Raw genomic sequence first — 4,582 nt, 5'->3', positions numbered from 1 at the left:
AGAAGTGAACAGAACTTGGTGGCAACCACCATTAAGGCTTGATTCATCGAAACCGGTCCAATCTTGGTTAATGATATTGCATATAAGCAGACTTTGACCAAGAGAGAAAATTAGTAGAGAGAGAGGATAGGAACTAATGTTTACCTGCAGGTCCAGATACTTGTTTGAAAATCATAGAATCCTGTGATCGATACTGCCAAGGTAAAGCCTTCACTTTTATTTTATGCTAAGAAATGAGGTTGGTAGAGGGGAATGAAAGACAAGATTATGCTAAGTGTTGGCTAGATGAATTTGGTTGCTAAGCTAGGATATGGTATGATGTATTTTTGTGATTAGGACTTCTTAGATGTGGATTGCAATATTGTAGAGGTGATAATTCTAAGTTTTAAATCATGTGAGTCCCTGCTGTTTTTAAAAACCTCTTTCAGAAAGACTGCCTGTTTGTTTTGCTTAAGGACAAGCAAAATGGTAAGTCTGGGAGAGTTGATAGACTATGGATTTGACCCATTTTCATCCATAGTTTATAGGTGTTTTTACTAATAATTATATTATCATGGAGTCTATTTATTATATTTATAAGATCAGAAATGTTTTGGAGATAAGTGATGATTTTGGAGCATTTTGGAGATATTTGGAGCAAGCACCCGAGATGACCATCGAGATCGACTATCGGTCGATATTGGAGAGCTAGAATCGATTGATACACAAGACATGGTGTCGATCGACAGCAAAGCACGCAGGAAGCCCGTTTGGTCACAGCCGACTTGAAGCCCAAGATTTCACTATTTTACAAGTTTGCTCCTGACGAGTTTTTACCCTAATTATATAAGCTTTGCCGCCATGTTAGAGGCAAATAGTGCTTTCTTTGTGTTTCATTGTTTTATTGATAGATAGGAGAGAAGATCCAAAGTTATAATTTGTGATTGGAACTCCATTGATATCTATTTTATTATTCTATGAAGTTTTTATACTTAAATGCTGTTATCAATTGCTTAGCCATGTCTGAGTAGTTCTCTTGTTAGATTTTACGGTTTAAATAGGTTAGGAGGGATTAGCCCCAACTATAGATTTCAGAGTTGTGATAATCATCTTTAGGATTGTTCATTAATGCATGTTTCAAGATTAGCTACCTAGAACCTGCCATTGGATTGATTGATAAAGGCCATAGCTTAATTCTCATCATGAAAACATTCTAATAGAACTATGTTTCTTGCTATGAGCAAGGCGAGAGCTGATCTAGTGAGCTTCGTAAGCATTCATTCAACCTGCGCATAAAGCTTGACTAGAGCGCATCGATCAATATCACACTTGAATAATCGATCGACGGTGAAAACGATGTATCAATCGATACGCCCATTGGAATATCGATCAACACTTTCTATAGATCAATATAACGAGAGTTGAGATCATAGATCTAGTTAATAGACAACAAGTCAATGCTCGCGAGAGCCGAAAGACTTGTTGATAAAATAGTTGAGCTTTACATTATCATGCATGCAACTCATTAGGCATCTATAGGATTATAATTTCAACTTTCCTGAATAAAAACCCTAAGTCTAGCTATTTCCTTTTTAAGCACCAAAACCCAAAAAACCTTTTATTGAAAAAACACTTGTTCAATGTAAAACTGCAATTTACTTTTAAAACTCTTAAAACATCTTTGCTTAACAAATCATATTAGAATCCCTAGGTTCCCTAGCTCCCTGTGAATTTGATCCCTAAGTACTACAATTCGACCTCTTATTTGTGAGAGTATAAATCTTTCATTTGGGTAATTTGAGTGGTATCAAATTTGGCGCCGTTGCCGGAGAATACCACGTCGATCGACAACCATCCAATACCAAAAATCACAGTAAGCAAAAAAGATAAATTCGATAATCAGTATCTAACTCCAGACGAATTTGGTATTTTCAGGGACCCTAATGGCTACGCAAAATCCATAGACGGCCGCACACTACATGTATATCGAGGAGATATCGCAGATATCCTTCAGACAGCCAATGGAGCAGACAATCTGTTCATGCATCAACAAATCAACCGCGAACAGAAGACTACAAAGAAGTTCTATGACACAGCTGGTGTCACAGAAAACAACTTCAAACAACAATCTCGCCATACAGCCCATCCATCGATCAACATAGACGTCCCAACAGTCGCCAGACAGCCAGAATTCGGCAAAAGAGCTTATGACCTTTATGGTAACAGGAAATTTTACTGGGAAGAGAAAGATGAGTATGGAGTCTACAGAGATGACCGCCAATTTGCCAGAGATGTAGATGGACACACCATTCCTGTACACACCACGGATATCAGAAGACTTCTGGAAACAGCTTCAAGATGAACCAGCCTACATATGTCTTCCTGAACATGCTAGCTCATTCACACAGACACAGTTGGTACAAGAGATCTACACAAAAGATGAGATCAATGAGATGTTCTGTGAAGTTTATGGTGAACACGAGAGGAACACAGAAGCTTTCCAGATGAAGCTTGATGGTGTCTACTATCCATTAATGATAGTATCAGTTGGTTAACTACTTCCATGGAGGAGATGAAGAAGGACATAGCCAAAATTTAGAATGCGACCGACACTGCTCGACCTCCATCGATCGACAGAAGACAACCCCAATCGATCGACAGCAGACAATCACTATCGCTCGCCAGACGCCATCACGCATCGATCGACAACCGTTTGGCCGCATCGATCGACATCAATCTGCCACACCCACACACGATGAAATCTCAACCGGATTCCCACACCAGAGAAGAGATAGACCAGTTGGTAGAAGGGATCTATAGAGCGCTGGAAACTATAGAAGAGAAGCTTGATGGGAGATGTGATGACATCTATTTCCCAATGGATCTTACAATCAGTGCATTGACCTCCAGGGTTGAAGCTATACAAGGGGAGTTGGTGGAGATTCAGAGTTACATTGCGCGTCGACCAGAAGCATCGATATCGATCGACAAACGCAACAACAAATCGATAGACACCCACAATTCAACATCGATTGACCCATTGTACTAAAGATACTAAAGTGGATCAACCTGTCAACTATCCACTCTTGCAAAGATTGTTATGAAGGAACCAAAGCTGACCTCCAACACTAAACTGGACACAATTGCTTGTCTTGGGGCTTGGGATACATGGGATCGGATTCTTCAAACAAGTCTGGAAGGTAAAGCCTTGTGTATATAGAGATATCACCATTTCCCTCTCTATTTTTGAAATATAGATTTTATACTTAAAAAAAAAAAAAAATATATATATATATATATATATATATATATATATTATAATATTAGAGATTTAACCGGCTAGTACCAAAGACGACATCCGACATGTCCAACACACCTTACCAAGTTGGTGGCTACAGCCATTAAGGCTTGCTTCATAAGAATTTCATAGGTATAGGATTAGAACATGACTTGGTGGCTACAACCATTAAGGCTCGCTTCACCAATAATCCTAGGATATAGGTCAAAAAGAAGTGAACAGGACTTGGTGGCAACCAACCACCATTAAGGCTTGATTCATCGAAGCCCGTCCAATCTTGGTTAATGACGTTCTCAACACTACTAGCCAAAACACCTCCAAAGTAAAGCTAAATGACTATAACAAAGCGCTGAGTGGGAGGCAACCCACTATTAAGTAATATTTATTAAGTTTTAATTAATTTACTATTTATGTTGGTTTTTAATTATTGCAGATCATAAAATAAAAAACAAAATAAAGAAGATCCGAGTAGCCGATTGCTATGAGTATCGCCCGAAGAAACACTGCCGACATCGATCGACAGAACATCACCTGCCGCGACCGATGACAGCACAATTGCATCGATCGACATCTAATTCGGTCTGGTATATCGTTCTAACTTGTTACATTGAGTCCTTATGTTTTAGTTGTCACCATAAATCCGACTGAATTTACACTAGGGACAGTGTAGTTTAAGTCTGGGCGGAGGTTTATTGATATTATTTTATTCATGCGTCTTATTAAAACATTTTCAAAAAGATTTTTTATTGAGTCAAGAAGGGGATAATGAACTTGTTGATTTTTACTTATTATCTAACCACACCATTCTAGACTTACTAGTTGCAGATAGCACTAAAGATACCAAAGTGAATCAACCTGTCAACTATGTTACACTTGCTGAGAATGTTTGAAGGAACCAAAGCTGACCTCCTACCAAATTGAGCTCAACTCTACTTGTCTTGGGGCTGGGTATACATGGGATCGAATTCTTCAAACAGGTCTGGAAGGTAAAGCCTTGTGTAGATTTATCACCCTCTCGCTCTCAATTTCGACTTTAGGTTTTTATATTATAAAATATATATATATATAATAAAAATATGCTTTTATATAATATAGTTAGAAATAGAAAAACTTATGAAAGAATTCGAACATGACTTGGTGGCTACAACCATTAAGGCTTGATTCATAAGAATTTTGTAGGTAAAGGATTAGAACTGGACTTTGTGGTTACAACAATTAAGTTTTGATTCACATATAATCCTATGATATAGGTCAAAAAGAAGTGAACATGATTTGGTGGCTAAAACCATTAAAGCTTGATTCATG

Source organism: Brassica oleracea, chromosome C3, assembly GCF_000695525.1.
Source record: "Brassica oleracea var. oleracea cultivar TO1000 chromosome C3, BOL, whole genome shotgun sequence".
NCBI classification, from domain to species: domain Eukaryota; kingdom Viridiplantae; phylum Streptophyta; class Magnoliopsida; order Brassicales; family Brassicaceae; genus Brassica; species Brassica oleracea.
The sequence above is the reverse complement of the archived record's forward strand: the minus strand, read 5'-3'. Positions refer to the sequence as shown.